Source organism: Mus musculus, chromosome 7 (assembly GCF_000001635.26).
Source record: "Mus musculus strain C57BL/6J chromosome 7, GRCm38.p6 C57BL/6J".
NCBI lineage: Eukaryota > Metazoa > Chordata > Mammalia > Rodentia > Muridae > Mus > Mus musculus.
The window spans coordinates 75,754,926-75,782,690 of NC_000073.6; the positions used below are offsets into that span (position 1 = coordinate 75,754,926).

The 27,765-nt window shown below is 48.3% G+C and overlaps 1 long non-coding RNA gene across 1 annotated transcript, besides 1 other annotated feature; it reads right to left on the reverse strand.

The window, feature by feature from the left end:
• Positions 1-14,112: 14,112 nt before the first annotated feature.
• Positions 14,113-27,195, reverse strand: AU020206 (expressed sequence AU020206). Its single transcript, NR_165329.1, has 3 exons — positions 27,127-27,195; positions 25,700-25,831; positions 14,113-15,312 (listed from the first exon to the last, which is right to left on the reverse strand). It is a non-coding gene; the product is annotated as an expressed sequence AU020206 (long non-coding RNA).
• Positions 26,816-27,558: a transcriptional cis regulatory region, noted in NCBI's record as "promoter|chr7:82926479-82927306 (MGSCv37/mm9 assembly coordinates) targeted for CRISPR interference". NCBI's record gives its function as "negatively regulates Akap13 expression in mouse ES cells" and the evidence as "EXISTENCE:mutant phenotype evidence [ECO:0000015][PMID:31784727]".

A 27,765-nucleotide genomic window follows, 5' to 3' on the forward strand; every position in this document is an offset into this window, starting at 1 on the left:
TGGTCCACACGCACTGCTTGGGCTGCTGTCCCCAGGCAGATGAGCTAATGTTCTCTGGACTTTGAGGAATTATACCATCTAGTGGCACAGAAGCCATGGGCAAAGCTCCCTGGGATCCTAACTGCCGCCTTCATTCCAACAACCAGCCTGCCAGGCTCTCCAAGGTCCCAGTCTGCCCATGAACTTGGAAGTGCATACATTTTTTAGCAGAGGCATTTGTAACCTTAGCAATAGCCATTCCCCTGCAAGTCCCTGGAATACTGACCCCTTTTCAACATCTTCTACCCCTGGCTGTCTTACTCCCCCACTGAGCATCCAGCTTGGCTCATCTGTCTCACCCCAGTGGGTCTGATTGCAGACTCTCAGCCTGAAGGAACAATGGTTCCTGTGGAGGCATTCACCTCCACTGTAGCTGGTTTTGAGCCAGAGAAAGGGCTGGGAGTCAAATCGGGGCCAAGGGGTGGGGGTGGGGTTGGGAGGCACAAAGCACAAGGCTCCAAGAACCCTGGATGGCCCTTCTGTAGGATGGTACCCTCCTGCTGGTCCCGAAGGGAAATCATTGTGCATAGGGCCTCCACCATAGCACAAACCTGATGTGTGAAAGTGGCCATTGCTGTTTGAAGGTCTCCATCCCAAGGGACTGCCCATGGCAAGGGTAGCCAGTTGTATCTTTTCTATTAGGGACCTTCCTTCTGGGAGGCTCTGCCTAGAAAGCCGGAGTGACTGCTTCACACAGCCAGACAGAGGCCTAAACCCACAGTGGGGAAGGAGCATCAGGAAACCACAGGGACTACACAACCAGGGAAGAAAGAGCTTGCACATGAGACAGGCAGGTTGCTATTCCTGGTCTTATGATTTCCTTGACAGCAACAACAAAACTGAGCATAGCAACAAGCTGTGAACCTAAGATCCCAATGGTCCAGCAACAACAAAACTGAGCATAGCAACAAGCTGTGGACCTAAGATCCCACTGGTCCAGCACCCGCCTCTCAGTCCCAACAGTTCTGCCATCCTACGGTGGTGTTCGTTAGGCGTCAGAAGTGGAAAATGCAGACAGGGAAGAGCCTGGGAGTGGTGAATGCTCCAGCCTAGAGGAACTGAGCCAAGTACTGCCCATAGCTCCCCTCTGCCATCCCAGTTCCCAGGGTATCCAAGTGACAGTCCCCACACCCTACCCGCTTTCATATGGTAATTACTCCACCAAGCTTCTAGAAGCTTGGACTTTGCAACTTTTTCCTGGAAAGATTTACCCAGCAGGGATGCGGGAGCTTCTTGAGACTGCCAGCAGAGAGCTAGACCTCATTTCGCTCCTTTGTCTCCTATGAGCCATCCTGAACTGCCCACCCTGCCCAGCCTCTGAATGAAGTGGGGCCTGGACCACCTCAAGCTGTGGTAGTTCCTACCCTGTATGAGTTCCTGTCCTGACTACATTAAAAGTGTTAGCCAACTTGCTTTGGTCTTTGGTTTTTTTGTTTGTTTGTTTGTTTGTTTAAGACGTATTTATTTTATATGTGAGTACACTTTGCTCTCTTCAGACACCAGAAGAGGGCACTAGATCCCATTACAGATGGTTGTGAGCCACCATGTGGTTGCTGGGAATTGAACTCAGGACCTTTAGAAGAGCAGTCAGTACTCTTAACTGCTGAGCCATCTCTCTCCAGCCTATGGCCCTTTTTTTTTTTTTTTTTTTTTTTTTTTTTTTAAGTCATAGCAATAGAAACAATTGTGGGGTTTTTTTTTTTGTTGTTGTTTTTGTTTTTTTTGTTTTTGTTTTTTTTTCGAGACAGGGTTTCTCTGTATAGCCCTGGCTATCCTGGAACTCACTTTGTAAACCAGGCTGGCCTCGAACTCAGAAATCCACCTGCCTCTGCCTCCCGAGTGCTGGGATTAAGGTGGAAACCATTGTGTCTTAGTCAGGGGTTTTCTTCCTGCACAAAACATCATGACCAAGAAGCAGGTTGGTGAAGAAAGGGTTTATTCAGCTTACACTTTCCACATTGCTGTTGATCACCAAAAGATGCAGGACTGGAACTCAAGCAGGTCAGGAAGCAGGAGCCGATGCAGAGGCCATGGAGGAATGTTACTTACTGGCTTGCTTCCCCTGGCTTGCTCAGCTTGCTTTCTTATAGAACCTGTCAGAGACCATCCCGTGAGAAAGTGAGCCCTTCACAATCTCCCTAACAGGCCAAATGGCCTTGTACTAAGAGCTGGTTATCACCCCCCTTCCTTCCTATTCCTTTCTTGGCACCTGAGGCTGTAAAAGCTAAATTATAGTCCCCTCTTCCCTATCTCTTCCTGAGTTCCCATGCTATCCAAGGACATAAGTCACGCCTGAGCCCAGCCTGACCCCCAAGGCTGTCAAGGAGGATCAATGTTCCAGAAATAAGATCCAGAGTGCCCGATGCCTGGCGCCTGACTTCGGCCCCCATGTCAGCAGATGCCCACTTCTTTGTTCTTTGTATAATTCTCCCTTGACCCCTCCCATATTCCCCGCGATGTATGCTTTAAAAAGAAGGCACCTCAGCCTAATAAACGAGACCTTGATAGGTTGACATATCTACTTGGTCCTCCGACTTTCTTTCTTTTATTCCCATTTCCTTCCAGGTTCGAGGTCCCCCTCGCACCCACGAATAACTGAATCCCGCGGGACAGGATAAGAACCCAGGACTACCAGCCCAGGGATGGCACCACTCACAATGGGCCCTTCCACCCCTTGATCACGAATTGAGAAAATGCCTTACAGCTGGATCTCACAGAGGCATTTCCTCAAGGGAGGCTCCTTTCTTTGTGATAACTCCAGCTTGTGTCAAGTTGACACACAAAACCAGCCAGTAAACATTGCTAAGACAAGTGTGTGTGTATGGGGAGGAGGGTGAAGGACACAACTTGTGTCATGAAATGCATGTGGATATCAGAGGACAGCCTTATGGAGTGAGTTATCTCCTTCCAAACCTTTACATGGATGGATTCCAGAGATGAACTCTCAGGGCTTCGGGCTTGCACACACCCCTTCACCCGCTAAGTCGCCTCACTAATCCCTGTCATTTTTGAGGCAAAGTATCACTAAGTAATTCAAACTGGCCAGAAACTCACTATGTAGCCCAGGCTGGGCCTCAAACTCAAGAAAATCCCCCTGCCTCAGCCTCCCAAGTGTTGGGATTACGTTTGTAAACTACTATGCCCCGTCGTTTTTTAGACATTTCAAGCACTATGTGTAAGTCTTAAAATGGAGAGATCCATTTTAAGAAATACCCAGGGGGCCTAGCAAACACAAAAGTGGATGCTCACAGTCAGCTAATGGATGGATCACAGGGCTCCCAATGGAGGAGCTAGAGAAAGAACCCAAGGAGCTAAAGGGATCTGCAACCCTATAGGTGGAACAACATTATGAACTAACCAGTACCCCGGAGCTCTTGACTCTAGCTGCATATGTATCAAAAGATGGCCTAGTCGGCCATCACTGGAAAGAGAGGCCCACTGGACACGCAAACTTCATATGCCCCAGTACAGGGGAGTGCCAGGGCCAAAAAGGGGGAGTGGGTGGGTAGGGGAGTGGGGGTGGGTGGGTATGGGGGACTTTTGGTATAGCATTGGAAATGTAAATGAGCTAAATACCTAATAAAAAATGGAAAAAAAAAAAAAGAAATACCCAGGACCTCTGGCAAAATCACAGCCATGTTTAGAGTAGAACATTCCCAGTTCCTGGAGAAGTTGAAGATAGAAGCAGATGTAATGGTTTGAGTAGGTATGGCCCCCAAAGGCTTGTGGTTGAATGCTTGGCCCATAGAAAGTGGCACTATTAGGAGGTGTGGCCTTGTTGGAATAGGTGTGGCTTGTTGGAGAAAATGTGTTACTGTTCTGGTGGGCAGGCTTTGAGGTCTCATATATATGTCCACGCTATGCTTAATGTATCACAGTCTCCTGCTGCTGCCTGCCAACCAAGATGGGGAACTCTCAGCTTCTCCAGCTCCGCTGGAACTGTAAGCCAATCCCAATTAAGTGTTCTTCTTCAGAAGAGTTGCCTTGGTCGAGAGGTCTCTTCACAGCAATGGAAACCCTAACTAAGACAGTGGGGTATGCCAGCCAGGAAGGCCTTGTAACAGGTAGGAACTGAAGGATGGATGTCAAGGCGATCCTAGCAGCTAGGTCTACTTTGATTGTTAAGTATGCACCTCAGCCACTGTGTGTGTGTGTGTGTGTGTGTGTGTGTGTGTGTGTGTGTGTGTGTGTATGTGGGTGTGTGTGGGTGTGGGTGTGGGTGTGGGTGTGGGTGTGGGGGGTGGGGTCAAACCTAACACCCTTCCTCCTACAAGTGGTTTGTTGCAGACATGAACATGGAGCATGTTGCAGACATGAACATGTTGAACATGTTGCAGACATGAACATGGAAACCTTGGTGATTCTAAATGTTCATTCTTAATAAGTAAAAACACAAGAATTTTTTATAATAGTCTGTCCCCTAATGACACCCATGTGTCTCTTGTATCTTTTTAAGTCAAAATGACCTTACAGGTAGAGCAGGTGCAAAGCATAATGCCCCTCCACTTACAATGGGTCCCAGTAACAGCCCACACTTCCCAGAAACCCCCACCCAAGAAGACAAAGGCACTACAGATCTCCACTGTCTACCTGAATGACCACAGGAGCCCACAGAGCTGCACAGTACCAGACTACATACCACGACGAAGGAAAACCAAACAGAAAGCTCCAGGCAGATTCTATGGAATTCAGAATGCCACACTTATGAAAGGTATAAGGTTGGATGAGTGGGTGATGGTGGGTGATTGAACCGACATAAAATGAACAGAAAGGCATACAAAGACGGGCTATGCTGCTGGGCCTTTGTCAATAGAATTCCAAGGGTGTGGCCCTTTCAGTGACTTGTGCCTTTCTGTCTGACTCCCCTTGGGACTACCCATTCTTAACATGTCCCTTGCTGCTGTGAAACTTTTACTGTCTGGGCAACACTGATATTCTGGACAGGTGTCAAGTGTGTCATTTTGTTGTTAAAAAAAAAAAAAAAAAAAACTTGGAGGGGGGGAGACAGCATGAGGGAAGAGTAGTCAGGGTAGTCACAGTGTTGGGTGTGAGCTCTGTGCTGGCCTCTTCTCCCTAAGAAAAGTGACATGCTGGTAGAATCCTGGAGCCCCAGCACTTGCAGGAGTAACATTCCCATCTCCCACAGACAAAGGCCATACAGTCAAAGGCTGCGCTCTGGTGCCAAGGGACCCTGGCTCTTCCTCTGTCCACCACTGTCAGGCCTGGCAATCAGCCTCAAGGCTCTGCACGAATGTCATAGGTTGCTGGTGCCAACCCATGCCTCTGGATGCTTCTCTCCACACGAGCCGCTGCCAGCTTTGGACACCAGAGCACAGGTGACGCTGGAGAACTTCATTTCCCTGCCTAGAGTTAAGGACAACTTGAGCTGCTGCCGCCCGGGGCTGGAGCTGTCAGCTTCTGGCCCAGGCAGGAGGAACCATGCAGTGTGTGGGATAAAAAAGAGAGAGAAGATGAAAGCCCACACTGCCCTCACAGCCTGGCTAGGCATGAACCACCACTGTAAGCTCTGAGCAAATTCTTATGAAAAGACTGCTTGAGACAGGGTCTCTTTCAGCATCTTCTGTGGTGGCCCCTGAAGACTGAACCACAGGCACAAGCCACTTCTCTCAGCTTCAAGGCTCTGAGCTCACACCTCTTGCCCTGCCTGCACCACACACATCACACACAGCCTGACACAGCTGTGGTCTAGAATGAAAGGAGAAGCAGGGCTTGGTAATGCACAGATTTCCAATTCAGGTTAGCAAACGTTCCTGCCTGCAAGGGGAGCAAGGCAAGCTAACACTCATCCCTGAGCTCACAGGGCAGGGCATTCGCACTTCCAGGACCTATAACACAAACAGGTGGACAGCCTAGCTTCCATCTGCTACTGCGTCAAGATCAGCTGTGCTGTGCTAGCCTCTCCTGGGCATGCCCATGACATCATACCCCATATAGATCAGTGAGGACACAAGTGAGTTCTCCACACCGGCTCACCTCCCCAGCTTGCCTGCACACAAAGTTAGGAAGGAAGGGAGTAAGAAATGCCTTAGAATGGGCAAAAGAGCACAGACTTTGTTTTTTCCACACAGGGCTTCACTGTGCAGCTCAGGCAAGCCTCAAACATGCAATCCTCAGCCTGTAGCTACTGAGATAACAGGCATGTGAAACCACACCCAGCTCTACCCCAACCCTATGCACTCAGCACCTGACAACCCCACATTAGCCTCCATAATTGATAACCAAGTTTCAGGCTGACAATAGTGGGAACTGGGAGTTTCACACACAGATGGACACCATCAAGACTGGTACTTTCTCCACTATAGAAGGGAAATCCTGGAACAGTTCAGAACATGGACTTCGCCCAGTCTTTCCCAGGACAGCAGCTCTGCCTTCTCGGGGACAGAACATGGCAGGAGAAAAAAGCTTAAGGTCTCTGAAATCCAAGCAAGGATAAAGCAATATTACAAAGGACCCAGCAGGGAGTCCTGGTCAGAAAGGGGCCAACGGGTCAGTGCCAAGTGACCGAGCCATGCTGTGCTTACAAATTTTTAAAGAAAGACCGGGCACGGTGGTACACACCTTTAATTCCAACACTAGACACTGAGGGAGGTGGAGGTCTGTGAGTTCGAGGCCATCCTGGTCTACAAACTGAGTGCGGGAAAGGCAAGGGCTCTGATACACAGAGGAACTCTGTCTCAAGAAAAAAAAAGAAGGAAAAAAAAGGAAAGAAAGAAAAAATGAAGAGGGTGTAGAGAGATGGCTCAGTGGCTAAGAGCAATGTCTGCTCTTCCAGAGGTCCTGAGTTCAGTTCCCAGCAACCACATGGTGGATCACAACCATCTATACTGGGATGGGATGCCCTCTTCTGGCATGGAGGTGTACATGCATACAGAGAAATCAATAAGCATAAAATAAGGAAATAAATCTTTGAAAATAAACAAATGAGAACGTAACAGGTTCATTGCTAATTCTTCACGAGTGGCCTCGTCCTTTGCTCCCCTTGCCCCGCCCACCGTCCCTCCTGCTGCTCCACCCTCTCCTTCAGGTGCTGGCCCACACACACACACAGGGAAAAGTAACTGTGGAAGGAAGATCTAACACTGGCTTTCTCTCCACTCCCCACCCCCAGTGCCACCATTCCTGGGCATTTCATGTACAAGTCTTAATCCTGAGACCCAAGTACAACCTGTTTTGGTCAGGACCTGTGAGGATACACTGCAGCAGCCAACGCCCCTCAGATGGTAGTGTCTTGGCAGAAACACACACTTGTGGTAAGCTTCATCTTACTGACACCACTTTTGGGTCACTCCCAGAGACCCAAAGAACTGTCACCATGCCACCAGTCACTGGGTCAGAGGGAAAACCCGTCCATGGCACTGCTGATTAAGAGTCTGCCCTGGAAGGACACACATTTCATTCTTAGCTCAGGGGCCAAAACCAGTCCCACAGCTTCCCTGGCCAGAGAAAGGCAGGAGTAATCTGTCATATGCCCCAGTAGTCCTGTAACTCAGATGAGAGCCTGCAGTGCAGATAGAAATGCTGGCAGGCAGCCCTGTGTGCTAACCCATCTAACCCCGGGCCTCAGCCTCAAGGCAATCCTATCTGCACAGGTTGGGAAAGCAGGCAGAGACCTTAGCACATTTGCCCAAAGGCCCACAGGCACTGGGGCAGAACCAGGTCTCTGGCTTAGGTCCCTACAACCTCTATGTGAGCCCAACACAACAAGTCTGGGGAAGGCACGCCATTGGACTCCAGATTTGACATACTTGCCCTGAACAAGGTTGGAGGGGAAGGCCTTAGCCTGGCATGTCACTAGATTCAGGAATCAAGACTGCTCTCTCTGCACAAAGCAATACCCCTTCTCCCCCAGGCTCTATCTAGTTAAGACAAGGAACACTCCATTGTGTCCTGTGCCCCAAGACATCCATAGCAGTAATGAATCCATATCTATCCTGAGCTCAGTGGCAAGTATGGAGCTGCCTCGGGTCACTGCTCTCTGTGTGTGTCCAAAAATGCTGCCTTAGGGACAGGATAGGCCAGTTGCCCAGAGTTGTCCACCAACCCAAGAGGGTGTATGGAATTGGCTAGCTGCTCTCCAATGCCTTGCATAAAAGCTGTTGGATCCACATGCCCAGCCATGCTCATTCAAGATGCTTCGTGCCCACATCTGGCTGGGTCCTGCCTAGAGCAACACGCACACTCAGGAGCTCTGCCATAAAGGACAAAGCAACAGTAATGAGTGAGATTGAAGGTGACAGCCTCCAGAACAATATCCCTGAACCCTGGCATTTCCATATAGGCATGTGCAGAGGCAGATAGGGTGCTGCCCCTATGTGAGGACAAGAAATAAAAAATAAATAAAAATTTTATATGTATTTATATAGATATAGATACATATAAATATCGATATAAATATATATGTGCCATGATTTGAAGGTAGAAACCAGAGAGCAGCTCACAAACACTGGTCTCTCCTTCCAACATGTGGTTCCCACGGATGGAACTATGGTCTTCAGGCTCGATAGCAGACACTCTTACCCACTGAGCCACCTCACTGGCCCACAGTTCTTCCAGGAACACAAGGAAGAAGGCAGCCAGCACCACCTCTTGGGAGATCAACCAGGTCCCCTTTGCCCCACCCAACATTTCCAGTCCTAGCAATCTTCCTTCAGTTCACCCAGACAGGAGCATCCACAGACGGATGAGGTGTCTCCAAAGAGCCAGGAGCCTCAGTGCTCACGACGGGTCTGATAGCTACCTTTGCATCGGTCTCTGCGGTAAAGTAGTACTACACACCTTCATACACATGTGAGAGCGCGAGTACGCATGCACACACGCACTCACACACACTCATGAGGGGGGGAGCGAGAAGAGAGAGAGAGAGAGAGAGAAGAGAGAGAGAGATTTTCGCATAGGCAGAGTTGCTTTCCATAAATCAATTTGAAACTTTCTCCACAGCGCTGACTGGCTGAATTCTCCTTGCTGTAGGCTTCAGTCTGCTAAGATATGTGATGCTGATTACAGGACATGAAAAACGTCAGTCTCACCCAGATACAGCCTTTTCGGGTAACCATGGCCACTCTTCCCTGAGCAGTGGCGGTTTCTTTATGTGCCACTGAAGTGTGGGATCTGACCCGTATCAATGAATTTTGTACTCTGCCACATACCCAGCTTCACCTTGACTGCATCCTTTACCGAGCAGGTTCTGTAACCTGGTGCGTGGGTCACGTGGAAGACACTGGCTCCCTGCGTTGTGCACCAGGAGAAAGCTAGCAAGGCAGGCGATGCCTCAGCATTACTGGGAAAACTGTTTTGATCTGGGGGCCCTCAAGGGAGCTTCACCCTGACAGTGGTTTGCAAAACTCCTCCATATAAACCACGCTTTCTCTGGAACCTACAGAAACTCCAGAAGGGATGTGTTGGAGGGGGATAACTGACACGCATACACCCAAGATGGGGCTGGAGTCAGTATCAAGATCAGCTGAGCCCGGGACCTCCCGCATCCAAGCACCATGAGCTGTGAGCCTTGTGGCCCACACTTCTTCACGTTCTTCCTCCCCACTCCCAGCCTGCAGCACCTGGCAGTCACTGGGCTCAGGAATCCCTCAGGTGCCCTCAGATGCCCAGCAGGTCCATTGCTCCTGTCACTGTCAGAAGTCTCTCGCCACAGCATCAACTCCCTCTCCTCCTAAACGACAGGCTTCCCTCAGCAAAGGACAGGACCATGCTTTGGGCCTCACAGCCGACATTTCCTGGTCTCTTCAAATTACAGACATATGCACACTTACAGCAAATGCACGGATGCCCATAAACAGCCCCTCACTCATAGATGCTTGCACACGTTCAACCTCTCCTGCTCAAAGGCCTTCAATGAATTTGGATGTTCAAGTCTTATTCAACCCGTTCCCTCCTCTCCAGATATACAGCCTACCCCAGCTTCTTCCCCTCCCACCCTCCCTCTCAAGTCCCCCCCCCCACAATCCTTCTGCCTCACACCCCCAGCTTCTTGGTTGTTCAGCACACCTTATACACAGTAGAGCCTGAGTAAACCAACTCGACAGGCATTTCCAGACACTCACGATGCACTGCACCCATAGCAAGAGGGGCATCTGTCTGTCTCTTACATGAACACACCCTCTGTTCTGCTGGAGCACAGGGACCTGCTCCTGACAGCCACCGTGGTCTACTGTGCTTCACTCTGTCTGCAGCTCCAAGTGTGGGATTCTGTGTCCCCTTTGTACGTGCTAGATGCTCAGTAAGTCCCATGTAAGTGCTATCCACTGGAGTAAGAACGGACATGTCCAGAGGCCTATTATATACCTGCACGGCAGGCTCCCACTGTTGGTCATGTTCTTAAGGTATAGTCAGTATGTTTCACACCTACATTTTAAAAACACATTATTTGTATGTGTATGAGTGTTTGTCTCTGAATGTGTTTATGGACCGCCTGCTTGCCTGGGGCCTTGGGGGCCACAAATGGGCATGAGCTTCCCTGGAACTGGGGTTTACAGATGGTAATGGGCAGCCACGTGGGTGCTGAGAGCCCAATCGAGGTCATCTGCAGGGGCAGCAAATGCCCCTAACCACTGAGCCATCTCTACCGGCCCCGTGTTGTTCTCATTTCTCCCTACCTTAGCCCTCGACAATGGCTGTATAGATTTCATTTGTGCATGACAGCTTTTCAGTTGGCCTTGGCCTGCATAATTATTCTATTCTATCTGACTTTGCTATTTCTCCTCTCTCTCATGAATTCTGTGAAACTAGATGTTCCTTGATGTAATGATTCTTAAACAATCAAAAATTGAGGCATAGGGGCACAGTCCCACTGGTCCAGGTGCATGCTGTGTGTGCTCATCTTGAAAACAACGCAATAACTGCACAATGGTAGTTTCAGATTAATATTTGCGTTGGAAAGAAAGTTTGAAGAAACTATTAAGAAAATGAAGCAGAGTCAATATTGGGACCCAGAGAAAGGAAAAAGTTATTGAAGTTATAGAATAAGTTTGCCCATTTGTGAGTGTTTCCTGGATAAGGAAGTATAGAATACATTAAAACTTAAGTCAAAACACTGGGAATATTGAGAGTCATTATGTGCAATGTACAAAAGCAGAAAGCTAGCGGAACTACCGAATTAAAGGATAACTTGACTCTTTCTGGCCACTGCCTGGCAGGTTTTTTTGGTTTGGTTGGTTGGTTGGTTTTTTCGAGACAGGGTTTCTCTGTATAGCCCTGGCTGTCCTGGAACTCACTTTGTAGACCAGGCTGGCCTTGAACTCAGAGATCTGCCTGCCTCTGCCTCCCGAGTGCTGGGATTTTTTTTTTTTTTTAAAATTAGAACTTCACAGGAAAATGCATGTAGCTGATCCTGGAATTCTGGGCTCTGAAATATAATAAATCAAAAGTTAAAGTTTAAATAATGATAACTTTGCAATTATTATTATTTTGGCCACAGGCCTGGGAATAGGGGAAGCTTGAAAGTTTCAGGAACAATTTTAATTCTTTTTTTTTTTTTTTTTTAAGATTTATTTAAGCCAGGCATGGTGGCGCACACCTTTAATCCCAGCACTCGGGAGGCAGAGGCAGGCGGATTTCTGAGTTTGAGGCCAGCCTGGTCTACAAAGTGAGTTCCAGGACAACCAGGGCTATACAGAGAAAAACCTGTCTCGAAAAAACCAACCAACCAACCAAACCAAAAAAACCTGCCATGCAGTGGCCAGAAAGAGTCAAGTTATGCGGTTTCTGTACATTAACACTCATCAATGAGCACATCTCAGCCCAGGGTACTGTCACTTAGAAGAACAGGACACAGTTGCTTACCTCTTATCATCCAAGGGGGAACCAAGGCAGGGCTGGGGAAAGGTTTAAGAGCAAGAAAGAGATAACACCTCCATGCTGTGTCAGGAGGACAGAGCAAAGGGGACAGGGAGGTGGGCACGAGCGGCCCACTAGAAGCCAGACACCATTCCAGGATGAGCTGTACAGTGCAGGGTGTCACTTCACACCCTCCTCCAGGAGGCCTCACAGTGACACGGGCAGCATTTGAACCCAGGTCAACCAGAGCCTGAGCTCCTTCCACTCATCCTGTGCTGAAGGGACTTAAGGGGCAGCCCTGCCAACCTCAGAGTCCCTTTCTGTCCCTTTAGTGTCTGCTCCCAAGTCCTAACAAGCCCCAGAGACACCTGGCAGGGCAGGCAGGTGTCAGCTTCAGATGTCTTTAGAGCTGGTGCCAGCAGAGGGTTCTCAGGGCATGGGCACGGTTGCTGAGAAGGAGAAAAAGCCTGCAGTGGCAGCCAGACAGCAGCAGACTCATCACAAGTCCTGCTGGGATGCGGTTTCTGTACGCTGGGATGCTTAAGTTCTGCCTCTGCCTGGCCATCCTCACATAGCTCCCAAGTGTTTCCTGGCCTCGAAAAGGATTCACTGGCAGATCAGCAAGGCAACTCAATTATGAAATTTACCACATTAGAGGACTTACTGCATTAGCATTTCAATCGGCCAATTCATTTGTGGCCCACCACTATTGGCTTGTGCCAGCTCTATAGGGGTGTGTGTGTGTGTGTGTGTGTGTGTGTGTGTGTGTGTGTGTCCTGCCCAGGGCACACTGACACTGCCAGCTAATAAAGAACTCAGGGCCCAGGCAGTGAGCTGGTGAGCAGGAGCCCCCAGAAGCTGCTGGGAAGCCAGGTCCTCCAATGAACCTGGACAGCTGCCCATCCTAGAGCTGGCCCTGGGAGAGTGTGGATGGATGGCTAGAAAAAATGGCTGCAACCAGGGCATGGAATGAAGGTTTGGTAGGCTCATGCTGGCTTTCCTTTTCTCTCTCCAGGAAGCCTTCATCCTTCTCTCCAGCTTCCTGTTACCTGCTCCCTGGGGTTCTGCAAACTGATGCATCAAGGTCCCCATCCATGAGCCAGCACCTCCTCCTTTCTGAAAGCAGGGTCTCAATATCATCTGCTCAAATGATTAGTTTGACTAAAGCCGTCTCTGCATACATAGCAAGCTCACTGGTCCAGGCCGCCCTCCTCCCTCTAAGACAGGAAGGATGCATTTACTTTACAGCGCACACGGGGGCATTTCTTTTTGTCTTCCTACTTTTCTCTCCCCACACTGGTGCCACAGGCTTAAGATGCCATCAACAGGAACTGAGCCACGAACTTGCTCCAGCTTGATGCCCATGACAAAGGTTTCTTTCTGCCTCTCACTGGACTCACTTGTTGATACATAGGCATGGTCCCCATAGGCTTATGTTTGACTGTTTGGCATTATTACAAAGTGTGGCCTTGTTAGAGGAAATGCGTCACTGTGGAGTGGGCTTTGAGGTCTCCTGTGCTCAGGCTACACCCAGTGTAGCATACAGTCTCCTCCTAACTGCCTGGGGATCAAATGTAGAACTCTCAGCTCCTCCAGGACCATGTTTGCCTGCGTGCTGCCATGCTTCCCACAATGACAATGAACTAAGCTCTGAAACTGTAAGCCAGCACCAACTAAAAGGTTTCCTTTATAGTTATCATGGTCATTCTGTCTCTTCACAGCAAAAAAACCCTAAGGCATCAGTAACTACAGGGCCTGGGACAAAAGTGACTTTGCCAGTGCCCAGAGACAGACTGTTTTCCATAGACAGTTCTCCACAGAACTCAAGATCTTGTCTTAGAGGGACGAAATCTTTATAGGATAAGAGCACCCCGGGTCCACCCTCCTGTCCCCAGACACAAGCCTTCAACAGCACCCATAAAAAGTCATATCAGATTGTGTCATCTATAAAAGAGCCCCAGCATAGTAGAGGGTCAGGTTCCATGTGCCTCTCCCTTCCTGTCCTACTGAGGCTAGGGTGAAACCAAATGGTCCAGGCACCTGGCATACCTTGTCCCGCCTCAGGAGTGAGTCTTCGCCAAGGCAACCTGAACTCAGCAGGTCTCCCAATGTGCACAGGAAAAGGCCCAGGTCATCCATTCCCTCTAACTTCTTGTGGTTAAGTTTCTAGGAAATTTTGGGATGACCATGGTGGCACTTGCTTATAACCCTCAGTACTCAAAAAGGCTGGTGTTAATCCCATGGGCAAGACCACTACCACAATTCTGAGACCAATATGAAGCAAGCTTTATTTACATACTGTTCAGGATGATAGACTCTGGCCAGGTCCACTCCCGGGTTTCCAGAGACTGGCAATAAGTCATCACATTTAGGCTTAAAAAGGCAAACCCATAAAGCCACCGCATTTCCCATCAGGTCCAAACATATGTCCTGATGTATTTCCTGCCCACGTGCCTCCCCACTACATGTGATCAAGCACATCCAGTGTGGTGTGTCAAACAAAGATGTTTAGGGAGTGTGGAACATGTGGCTTGCTATCTCCCATAGATGGCAGCCCCCGGCCTTTCAGGAAGGTGGTCTACAATAGAGGCATTTTTGTTTAGTGGGTCTCTTAAGGCACCATAATTAAAATTTTAAGTATAACTATCTCTCACATTCTCCCCTTGAGTTGTATCCTGAGTCGAATCCCTGACTCTGTGATGGGTACCTGTTTACATCAGAATCCAATAACCACCAGCTTAATGGTACCCAGGCAGAAATTATTATCCAGTTAAGGCATTAATTGATGAGCCAGAGCCAATAGTAATCAGCAGAAATACAGGGTCAAAGACCCTGAGATGGCCGAGCGAGTTGCTAACTAGAAGGAGCATGAGACTGGGAAACAGCCATTTGCTTCATTGCGGGTCCTCAGATTACCTCTGATGATCCCTGAGTGCTTTGTATACAAACAATAGTTTTCTCTTAAAGTCACACAACACCTCCATCTGCTGCATAAAACAGATCCCATGCCCCGTCACTCTGTAGAACTATTTCAGCTAATGAATCTACCTGTTGATAGATCTGAGTCTCTGAGTTCAACAGGTACCTTTCCTAGGATGCCAATAGGCAGTCTAGGTAGCCATTTTGTCCCCCACGCCAGTGAATGTCCTTCTGATCTAACATTCCAGCCAGCTGGGGAAAAGGGGCGACGAACTCTCTTCTGTAACTACTTCCTGCTGAAACAAGGATGTTGCCAGGGCCTAGGAAGGCTGGAATGTTAGTCAAAGGCAGGGAGGGATTCCGGCGATGGGACATGCATCAGAGGCATCCAGTTAGATGACCCAGCTGAAGAGACAGGGAGCAAGCACATCGGCTGGGCTGGTTCACATCAGCTTTCCTCCAGTCCAGAGTGCAGAGTCATTTTTGGAGCAGTTGGTAGTCCGCAGTTGATTCCTGGAGGGCGTCTGTCAGCCAAGTGGACATCTGCTGAGACAGAGAGAGACTCGGGACAGAAGTTAAAGTTTAGGACCTTAAAGGAAAATCTTACATTTGGCACTTTCAGGCCCACAGTCCTGGAAACTAGAGGAGGGGCGGAGTCCCAAGACCAGGTAAGAGATCCCAGCCTCAAGGACAGGCAGATAGACAGGCTTAGGCAGGACTTATCTGGAGCCCCTGTGACCTGTGAGAGGTGGGTCCAAGTCTTAATGACTCCTTCAATGCTCGGAAGCTCACGTGAATTTATCTTTTCAATGTTTAATTTTTACATATGTAGGTGTCCCCTGCCTGTGTGTCTGTGCAGCTCACATATGCACAAGGAGACCAGAAGACATCATCCGGTCCCTTGGGACTGGAGTTACAGACAGTTATGAGCTGTCATGTGGGTGCTGGGAATTAAACCCTGGTCCTTGGGAAGAGCAGCCAGTGCTCCTAACCTCTGAGCCATCTCTCCAGTCCCTTACATGAATTTTCTTAGTTTACAAAAAGATACAAGTTTTAGATCTATTAGCATTAATCTGTACAAAAAAAGTCCACATCATAGAAAAGCCAGCTAACAGGCGTCTGTTAAACACCTGGAGTGGACTCACGCCTGAGTCCTAGCAAAAGCTATGGCTTTGGGTTAAAAAGCATTAACATTCGTGTCTCGGTCCAGAGGGATGGATGTAGAGATTGGACACAGATGCCTTTAGCATGATGAAAAGTACCGTTAAGTTTCTACACAAAAGACAACTAAAGGAAATTTAAAATCTTCAGCTTGTGATTGAATAGTGAGCAGCCAGCGCCACACCAGCTTGTCACAACTCCACTGATAAATACTAAAGTTCTGAACGTCTGAAATCTTAGCGTAGCAAGAACACAGCTGGGGAAGGAGACCTGAGATTCCCCACTTCCTCAGCTACCTTAAAACCCTTCCTATGACTCGCGTTAATCACCTTCAATGACTCCAGGCCCCACATCCTCAGACGCTTCTACACCTCTGAACACGCAGAACTTACAGACTTTGAGCCTTTTTTTTTCCTCCATCCAAGCATCTGTCAGAGACATGAGCAGTTGCTACTGAGAACAGTGATTGCAAAGCAAGTTTAAATAAAGGGACGGTAAAAAGCTACATCTGAAACCTGTTTCTTTTTTAATTTTTAGCCCGTTAGCAAGGCAAACCTGTCTGCCGCTTCTTAACAAGAGACCTGGTAACTCTAGAGTTAGCAAGGCTTGGTTTTTTACATAGGAAAAGGAATGAGGATGCCAAAGCCTTAGGTGGAGGAGCTGCCTGCTGCTGCTGCGGAAACTGACAGCCGTCAATGTCATCAGAGATCTGAGAAGGATGAACTATAAAAGGATAAACTTACAAAAGAAAATATAATCCAAATGGCCTGTATATCAATTAAAACAGAGACTTAGTTAGCTATTACCTAGCTGCCAACCCACCAGGCTCCTGTGGTGTCCGTGGCTTCGTTGGGGGCACACGTCGCAGGGCTGCGTCGATCTTCAGCTGCCAGGCCTGGCAAATCAGAGAGGCCTTCTTCCTGTGGAGGAGGACCTTGAGAAATTGACCTCGCTTTGTCTCGGCAAAGTAGGGCAATCAACTCTCCAGTGTCCTGCTTGTCCACGGTTTAGGCAGGGTCCTGGCAGCGGATGAGGCATTGGGGCAGTTATGCCCAGTGGTTAGCATTACCACAATTCAGGTGGAGTCGTTGGTGCCCCTTCTAATCTTCTTTAGAGACCTTAGGGTGAGTGCTAGGAGCTGGAGTCTCTGCCACAGCAGGCTTTTTTCCATTAAGCACATAAAATGCCACTTGAGCAGGTCTCTGATGAGTTTGAGGACCGTAATTATTAAGGATAGCTGAGCTGAACAAACTTTGCTTCTTTCTTAGTTACTTGTTTTAGGCTTAACCTTAAAAACACATATAGGAGGGGGTAAAGAAAGTTTTTCCCTGTAATTAATTGCATTAGTGCTTGGTCCAAGGAATGGCCCAGATGGGGAGGTATGGCCTTGTTGGAGTAGGTGTGTCACTGTGAGGCCCTCCTCCTAGCCATGTAGGAGCCAGCCTTCTGTCAGCCTTTGGATCAAGAAGTAGAACTCTTGGCTCCTCCAGCACCATCCCTGCCTGGATACTGCTATGCTCCCCGCTTGATAATAAAGGACTGAACCTATGGACCTGCAAGCCACCCCAATCAAATGTCCTTTGTAAGAGTTGCTTTGTTCATGGTGTGTCTTCACAGCAATGGGAACCTAAGACAAGTACTTATCACGAACACAAGTGCAGTCTAGAGTACATTAAAGAATCTGATCTTTTATGAGGTGACCGATTATTAAATTGCCTATCTCAATCATCTTTAACAGTTTACAATAAGTAGATTTATCTTGATAAGTTTAGCCTTAAAAAAAAAATCCTAAAATGAAGCTTTTCTATAGTATAAAAATGAAGCTTTCAATCATAAATAAGACTAGTCCACAGGCAGACTGGCAGCTTTCCTGGTCCTTTCATAGTGTAGCATTATAGAATTTCACAGCTTCTTCTATGACTCAGTTTATCAAAACAGTTAAAGAGTAACAGAGTTGGCAAAGAGGCTAGACATACATTTTGTTGTTGTTTTTTGAGACAGTGTTTCTCTGTGTAGTCCTGGTTGTTCTGCAGCTGGCTCTATAGACCAGTCTGGCCTGGAACTCAGAGATCTGCCCACCTCTACCGGAAGCTGGGATTAGAGGTGTGGACCACCACCAACCACCCAGCATCACTCACCCACCCAGCCAGCACACATTCCTTTTTTTTTTTAATTTTTAAAGTTTTTTTTTAATTAGGTATTTTCTTCATTTACATTTCAAATGCTATCCCAAAACTCCCCCATATCCCCCACCACTCCCCTACCCACCCATTCCCACTTCTTGGCCCTAGGGTTCCCCTGTGACATATAAAGTTTGCAAGACCAAGGGGTCTCTCTTCCCAATGATGGCCAACTAGGCCATCTTCTGATACATACGCAGCTAGAGTCAAGAGCTCCGGGGTACTGGTTAGTTCATATTGTTCCACCTATAGGGTTGCAGATCTCTTTAGCTCCTTGGTTACTTTCTCTAGCTCCTCCATTGGGGGCCCTGTGTTCCATCCGATAGATGACTATGAGCATCCACTTCTGTGTTTGCCAGGCACCGGCATAGCCTCACAGCTATATCAGGGTCCTTTTTTTTTTTTTTTTTTAAATTCACTTTACATCCAGATCCCTGTCCCCTCTCCCAATACCCCACTCTCATAACCTGTCCCCCAACCCCCTCCCCTTCTCCTCTGAGAGTGGAGCAATGCCCGTATCCCCGCCCCTCCTCCCCCCATCAAGTCTCTGTAGGGCATAGCTGCTTCTGGCACATATACCTAACCCTGAATAGACCCTAGGTAAGGGGAGACACTCTCTAAGCCTTTCTACTGCTAAATTCTTCCACACAGTCCCCATGTCATGGTGAACCCAGCCTTTTGAAACATCATCTAACTGGCACGCCACAGCTGCAGTCCTGTCTCTGCTCTGCACTGCTATGCCCACAGTGGCGACCCACAGGTTGAGAACTGCTGCTCCCATCTCTTTGGCAGATGGGCTTTTGCCTGAGTTTTTAGGTCACTCTCTTGCTGCTTCATGAGATAGAAATATCCTAGTTTATAGCATTCAGTATTTGGCCTTAACTCTTCAGCCTTTTTTTTTTAAAGATCACATATTAATAATATAAACATTTATAAACTTAAATTGTCCCCTAACTTTACAAATTTAAATACTTTAAACCCCAAAATTTCCTCTTAAAGAAGTTTAAAAATCTCTCAACTGTGTGCTCTGGCAATATAAAAAAAAAAAAATAAAGTACTTTTTAAAAAAAAATTTCAATAGGGAAAAAAAGGGCACAATCAAGGCAAAACCAAACTCCCACAGTGTAAACAACTCAATGCTCAATTTCTGGGATTCACCCACAATTCTTTGGGGCTTTCCCAGGAGGCTTGTGTCGCCTCTCTGGGCCCATCTTTGGCAACACACACACAGCCTGCCTTTTAGGTCTCAGCTGGCTCCACTTAACTGTGGCGGGTATTTCCAGTGACATCACATGGTACCAACATCTCCAAAACAGCTAGCATCCCCAGTTACAACTGGGCTCTCTTTAGGACACACACTGGCAAGCCTCAGCTATTCCCAAAGAGTAGTTAAAACATAACTGGCTCGCTGGGCGCTGGGCAGTGGTGGCCCACGCCTTTAATCCCAGCACTCGGGAGGCAGAGGCAGGCTGATTTCTGAGTTCGAGGCCAGCCTGGTCTTACTGTTGGGAGCTATTAAGACAACACTATTGTCCTGATCTCTAAATTGGGCCTCTCCCCCCAGAAGAAAAGGGGTCAAAAGCGGGCCACCGACACACCCATTCCAAGAACAACCACGGGATGTTCCAGCCCTAAATCATCGCGGATGTCCTGACCACACCCTGATACCACCAAGTTCCTGCTTCCCCAAGTAGCTGCCAAAAGAAAGAATTTCTATTGCCCCCCCTCCCATAAGTACTTCTCCTTTTGCTTGTATTGCCCTACCCCTCCCACTGATAAGTATCTGTACTTCCCCTTTTGCTTGTTCATTTAAACCTCGGGCCTGACTAATACATTTGGGGCTTTGATGCATTCCAGAACGGTTTCGCACAAGGCCCTCTTCCCTCTCTACCCCCCATTTGGTTCTTAGGAGGAGGTCCCCTCGAGACCCTCGAATAACTGGACCTGCTGGACGGGTCATCTTACAGAGTGAGTTCCAGGACAGCCAGGGCTACATAGAGAAACCCTGTCTGGAGTGGGGGGAAAAAAAAAGGAAAATCTTCCTGGAACATCCAGTACAAAATGTTCTTTGTTTATGGGATGGGGTACAGCCAAATTCTGAGAAACAGAAATTGAAACTCAAGTTTTACAGTAAAGAGAACCTCAAAATGGCTCTTGGTCTTGAAATGGGCTTGGACTGGTTTCTGATTCCCCTGTCTCAGGTGCTCCTGTCATATATTTGAAAGGAAGCTACCATTTCTAGCTAATGGTTACTAGTGCCAGCAGAAGCAAGCACTTTAGCATTCTCTATTTGTCGGAAGACAAGACTTGTAACGCACCTGAAAGTCCTAAGAAACAGGAGTATCGGGAGGGAGACCTGCAGCAGCTGAAACAAGGGTGGTTAGGTGGGGTGACCAGTTACAAGGAACTGGCACCAACAGTGTCCTTCCTGTTTGTCTAAATATCTGGTTTTCAGATTGTTTCTTACCATAGCTCAAGTTTCTCTATGCCTGATTGGTCAGCGTAAAAACAACAGGTTTCACAGCCCTCCTTGCGTCATGAAAAGTCAAGCCTTCTATTCTATAAAATTTTTTTCTGCCAGAGAATCCACCTAATCTTCCTATCTAGGGACTGAGTCTTTTATAATAACCTTAAATCCTACTTCAGCATTCAGAGTTTTGAACCCTGATCTTACAGGACCGGAACTGATGTTCCTAGTGCTGCAGGCCCTACAATCCCTGAATTCACTGAGCTTGGGACCAAGGGGAGAACCAACCTCAACTTTGGTTGAGGGTGGTCTGGTGTCTTGGCTAGATTCAGGCAGCCTTCACCCCCATCCGAAATGTCACCTTGAGGAAGGGACATGATTGGGGTGTATCAGTGCGTAAGACCAGCAAGCACACTTGTGATAGTTGGTCTCAGGCAAGAAGGAAGGGATAGTGGCTGGTTCTCACCACCTGTGCCAGTCAGGTGCTGAATAATGGTGGCACAATTAAACAAATCTGGACAAGCTAGGGAGCCTGAAGCTTCTGACAGGAAACAATCCTTGTCCTAGCACCTCACCGAGGGATAGAAGGGGCTGGAACCAGGGGCAGGCATCAGCAGAGGCTTGTGACAATGCAGGGAATGACAGATTGTGGGTTTGGGGTCGAGGCAAAACCGTGAGTCCTGCATCAGGTTAGGAGTAGAATGGTGGAGGAAAGGTTGCTGTTAGCACAGCCAGGAGTAGAACTTCCATGGGAGCAGTGGATGGAGGTGGCTCAGGAGAGGTTAGAAACAGGCAAGTCAGCCAGGCAGTGGCGGCGCACGCCTTTAATCCCAGCACTCGGGAGGCAGAGGCAGGCAGATTTCTGAGTTTAAGGCCAGCCTGGTCTACAAAGTGAGTTCCAGGACAGCCAGGGCTATACAGAGAAACCCTGTCTTGAAAAACCAAAAAAAAAAAAAGAAACAGGAAAGTCGGCGGTTGGGCATCTTTGGATCGTGGGCATGGTGGAGGAACCTGGGGAATCGGGAGGTCTCTACTGGGGCCACAGCAGGCTTTTAAGAGTTTTAAGTTCTTGCCCTAACCTTTATCACTGCATGGTAATAGAGGAACTGGGATCCAGCCCCAGGCATATGGTCAAATTCCCCAGGTTCTTCCTACATTCCAGTGGGAATTTTCATAAGAGTCAAAAATGTTCCAGAGTTTAGGCTGGGGAATAGTGTTACATGACCCCAACTGACAATTAAGAGTTGGTTTTAATTTGCCGGGCATGGTGGAGCACTTGGGAGACAGAGGCAGGCGGATTTCTGATTTCTAAGCCAGCCCGGTGTACAAAGTGAGTTCCAGGACAGCCAGGGCTATACAGAGAAACCCTGTCTTGAAAAAAAAAGAGTTGGTTTTTAGAGGGCTTGGGAGTTACAGTAAGAATGTCATGTTTTGCCTTAGGGCAGGCGGGGTGACACTTCTGGAGCCCCAAGAGGCACAATGATAGGCAGTTAGTACCCTGGCAGGATTTGCTTACCTGGACTGGACAGATGTAAACCAGGACACCACATAAGTTTCTCTCCAATTGTAAATGTCCCCAGCCCATCATTCAGTTTTCAGGCTAGGCTGATCGGAAGTTATAAGGGTATCCAACACCTGTGAGACTAAGTTCCGACTTCTAAGTGGGTTGTCCATGTGAGTTACTATACACAGCTGGAGTTCCAGGACATAACCCAACAGATCAAAACTAACATTACGGCTTCCATCGCCTAAGAAAAGGAGTCAAAGCAGGTCAGCAAGAAAACATTAAACTTTAGAGAGCTTAACGTGGAAGGGAGGCCATCTGATTAATCTCCATTTTTTGGTGGCCCTCTCCTTCCAGGGATCCTCTGGTGCCTTCTTGAGATGTGACTAGCAGCAACTTAACAGCACTGGGCATCCAGAGAATCCTGATAGACGGGCATCATCTTGATTCCATGCAGTTGAGGGTCACCAGGCTGGTTGGTCAGGCAAGCAGTGCCCAGTTAACTGGGCAGCCTAGACTTGAGGAAAGATCTTATCCAGAGTTAATTGGAATCCCTTCAGGGATTCAGAGATTAGGGAATCTGTTCTTAGCTCTTGATGTTACCCGCGGGATCACTGGGAGCGGCTATCCATATATTCACATGGAGTGACTTTTTCACAGTAGGAAGTGCAACAGGCCCTTAGTGGGGGCAAAAGGCAAGAGGTCAACCCAGTTACTATCAGTCTCAAGAACGGATTTAGTTGAGTTTCTTTTAAGGTTCAATTCATTTTTTTCTACCTTCCCTGTACTTTGAGGACGACACATGCTATGTAGCCTCCAATTTATACTGAGGGCTTCTGAAGTCATTTGAGACAGTTTGGTCATGAAGACCAGGCCACTGTCAGATCTCAAAGTTAAGGAGACGCCAAATCCTGGGGATGACTTCCATCATTAATTTCTTAGCTACTATCCGGGCTGTCCAGGACGGGTGTTGATAAAGACCAGAAAGTTATTTATTATATCCATGAGGCCTTTGCTTGATTTCAATAAAGTCACATTCCCAAAATCTATATCATGTACATACAGTACCCTTGGGGCAACATAGCCTTTTCTGCATTTAGGAGTGCAGGACAAGCACTTTTAAGTCAAGCACTTAAATCTCACTTAAGTCTTGGTCAAGGACTACGTCAAAGATAATAGGGGAATAGTTGAAACCTTGAAGTAACCAAGTCAAGGTCAGCCCACTCAAATGCAAACAGGCATTTAGCTTTGACAAAGGGATGGGGGAAAAAAAATGCATCCTTTAGATCCAGGAGAGTAGAAACCCAAAGGCCAGGCAGCAGGAAGCAGAGGATAGGAGTTGGGGACACCGGGGCAAATAAGTTTCCACCCACCTATACATTCCCCTTCAATCCTAGACTGGTGGACAGTCTTGGTCCTAGGTTTTGAAGACTTCCAGGCTGACTCGCATGGAATGAGTATGGTTGCCTAGTGCAGACATCTAATGTGAATCTTGATTCCCTGTCTGGCCTCCATCACGGATGATGGAGTATTGTCCCGCTCAGAAGTAGCTCAACTATAACTGGCAACACATGCTAAACCCTCCCAGGAGGATTGTCCTTAACCCAAACCCTTAGAAACATCTCTGGCAGGTGTTCTCTTCATTTCTCTTTAGGATTGGACCCTGGTGATGGAGAAGGCACTTCCCGCTTAAGAAACAGGTGACCAACAGGATTTTGGCTGCACCCCCTAGCTATAATTTAGTCTCATCTCCTAAGAAGTTGCCCGGGACTTGCCTGGGTCTCTTCCCAGCAAAGTAAACAGGCACAGTCAGGGAGAACAATGCAAGAACGAGTCACTGTCCTCTTCCCTGGATTAACAGTCCACTGCAGTCTGTTTATAGTTTTGACTTCCCCTGTTGCCCCTGCATTTCCACTGTCTGATTGGTGAGGGGCCCCAAGGGTTTTTGTAAAATACCAAATGTAAAGACGGCCCCTAGATTGGCCCCAACTGAAAAGGTTACCATAGGCTCCTAGGGGCCTAATTTTAAAGAGCTATGGCCCTACTACATGCTCTTAAAGCTAAAACTGGCCCCAGCGGGAACAGACCTGTCTTCGATAGGGGCATTCATTTTTCCAGTGCCCCAATCTCTTGCAGTAAGCACACTGGTCTCTTCTAAGCCTCTGTGGTCTCTGGCCACGACTGAAGGAGTCACAGAAAATCCCTGCCTCGGTCAGACACTTAATCACTGTTTTTGCTGTCAGCACTTCATCGCTCTCTCTATTGTCAAACACTCTCTGGGCTATTCTCAATAATTCTGACCTAGTCATGTATTCAAATCCATACTGGTTTTGGATTGCATTACGTATGTCTGAGGCCGAATTTTCAACGAAGGTTTGGTTAATCTCCCTGAAGTTTATTGGGTCGTCCGGATCTATGTGTGTGTGTTTACGGTACACCTCCAGGAGGCGCTCAAGAAACTCGAAAGGCGATTCCTTTGGACGCTGTATAGTACACATCACCATGATGAAGTTAGTGGGCTTCCAGGCTGCCTGTCTCATTCCTTCTAACAAAGCCTTGTGGTAATATCTGAGTTCCCTCCTATCTTTCTCTGTCCTGTAGTCATGTCTCCATGTAGGTAGGACACAGTCAACCTCATCTGCCCTCCACCTGCCAGTCTGTGTGCCCATTCTGAAAAATGCTTTCTCCGCCTCAGTCAGAATCCGGTTCCTCTCTTCAGAGGTGAAGAAGATGGCTAAGATATTCTCACAGTCATCCAGGGAAGGAAGGTGGATGGAGAAGATAGACTCCATTAGAGAGATCAGAGAACTTGGGTTTTTGCTGAAAGAAGGGTACTGCATCTTCCATTTTAAGAGAGCAGTGGTCGTTAAAGGTACATAGGCTATACAGCTCCCGCTGGTGCTCAAAGGAGGGCTCTGGGTGTTCCGGTTAGAAAGATCAGCAGCAGGAGACCTGGTGAGGGAGGAGGACCCAGTCTGACGACAGTTAGAAGCATAAGGAAGTAAATCCCAATCGGATGTGGGGAGGGGGAAGGGCGGGGAGTGGTCCGGCTGGTGGGGTGGGGGTGGAGGTGAGGATTTGGGGGGTCTGGATTTAGATGAGGGCTGAGATCGGGGTTTGGATTTAGATGAGGGCTGAGGTGAGGGCTGAGGTGAGGGCTGAGATCGGGGTTTGGATTTAGATGAGGGCTGAGATCGGGGTCTGGATTTAGATGAGGGCTGAGATCGGAGTTTGGATTTAGATGAGGGCTGAGGTGAGGACTGAGGTGAGGGCTGAGGTGAGGGCTGAGATCGGGGTTTGGATTGAGATGGGCACTGACAGGAGTGAAGCAGTGGGGAGTTCTGTATGTAGGGTTTACTAGTCTTGTTACCCATTTTGTCTTCCAGTCACCCCAAACCCAAACCTCAGAAGACTCAGGACAAAAACAAAAAACAAAACAAAACAAAACAAAAAACAGAAAAGGCAAACAAAACAGAACAGGACACACAGGACCAAGAAGGCAGTGTGACCTCTCCCTAGTGCCCTGGACAGGAGTTCATCTATCTCCTAAGACACTGTATCCAGATGGGATCCTAGTAGAAGAGGACCAGATGTTACGTAAGGAAAGCAATGACTTACCAATGAAGGCTCCTCATCCAGGTGCTTGCTGGGTTTCTTTTCCTGCAGCTGTGGACCTCCGAACTGAAATCAAGCCTGCAGGGGCCTTGGAACGTCTCAAGGTGCACACCCTGGGCAGTGGTGCTCTGGTACCTGAGGTTTGAAGGGAAGGGTCCAGGTTCTGAATTTGGGTAGGGATTTGTTAAAGCTACCCTCCGCCCTAGCTTAGCCCCTCCCCCCCCGCCCCCCCACCCCCCCCTCCGTCCCCCGCCCCCCCCCCCCAATTTAGCTGTAACCCTCCTGCCTCATGCTTGTCAGCCACCTCATACTGCTGACAACAGTTTGGCTCAGAGAGAGATCAAGTTGGCCATATATCCTGTTCTGTTCTGAGGTTCTTAGAAATTCCCCAACCACAGCCTTCACTTGGGACCAACCAAAATAGAAACCAGCTTCAACTGTTATGCCTAAACTAGTAACAACTTGGGAAAGGCAGACCACCTGCAGCCCGCCCAGTACCTGCTTATAAAAGCTCCCTGTGGGGTTTTAACCTCTATAAACTGACCCTAGAAAACATTCAGGGTTGTAGCTTCCAGCTGTAGAGTCTGAGCTACATCTCTGATTGATCAATCTTAGGATGTGCGTTCGATAAACTATCCCTGACTGAAATCTATGTTTATACAGTTTATGGACCCTAACAGCTTCTTATATCACTGGAGCCTCCAAAATTAATTAATTTATTAATCCCACCGAATGAGGATAAAGAACACCTTATTCCGTGCACAGCCAAGTCTGTGCACAGCTGTCTCCCCCTAAATTTCCCATACTTCTCTTATAGGACAAAACCAATGGGAGAGAGAGGTATTTTGCAAGCAGGCGGGTTTACAGAGAGCACAAGGCAGTTATAGAACTCTTCCTGGAGCACAAGGTACAAAACATCTGTCGGGCACAGCCTAACTCCAAGAAACAGAATATTAAAACTTTTACCCCAGTCGGGTCTACAAAGTGAGTTCCAGGACAGCCAGGGCTACACAGAGAAACCCTGTCTCAAAAAACAAACAAAACAAAACAAAAAACTTTTACCTAGCCGGGCAGTGGTGGTGCACGCCTTTAATCCCAGCACGTGGGAGGCAGTGGCAGGTGGATTTCTGAGTTCGAGTCCTGCCTGGTCTACAAAGTAAGTTCCAGGACAGCCAGGGCTACACAGAGAAACCCTGTCTCGAAACCCTCTAGCCCCCACCCCACCCCAAAAAACTTTAACCTAACTGAGGCAGAATCTCAAAATGACTCCTGGTCTTAAATGGAGTCCGGCTGCTATCTCGACCCAAACTCCCCGACCCAGTAAACCGGACCCACGGTTCCACACGCTTCCGGGCGCTCCTGCCGCAAGGAGGCCGTCCGGATAACGGGCACTGCGAACACGGTCGGCCAGGACTCAACCCGGTACTCACCATGCAGCTCACGCACTGCAAGTCCCTGCCGCCGCCGCCGCCGCTGACGCAGTGCTGCCGCCAAAAAGCCAATTTCTCCCCAATTCCCGCCCCATTTTATGGTTCCTAAGCACAAAAGCCAATCAGAGGCCGTAGATTTGTGACGGATGGCCCGACGAACCCATACTACAGCTGCATTTGGAGGAAGGGGTGGGCTGCCCCAGCCTCTGGTCCAGCGAGGGGCCGGGAGGGGAAAGAAAAGTTAGTGCCACCTGATTCTTTTTTTGTTTGTTTGTTTTCGAGACAGGGTTTCTCTGTATAGCCCTGGCTGTCCTGGAACTCACTTTATAGACCAGGCTGGCCTCGAACTCAGAAAAAAGAACAAAGGATTCATATATTTTTGCCTCCCACACCTAGTTAGATTGCAACGCAAATGTTTTAATCCGCCCCCACCCCCACCCAGTAAAACCCTGGTTTAGTAGTGGCGCACACCTTTAATCCCAGCACTCGGGAGGCAGAGGCAGGCAGATTTCTGAGTTCGAGGCCAGCCTGGTCTACAAAGTGAGTTCCAGGACAGCCAGGGCTACACAGAGAAACCCTGTCTCGGAAAAAAAACAAAAGCCAAAACCAAAACCAAAACCAAAACCAAATCTTGGTTTA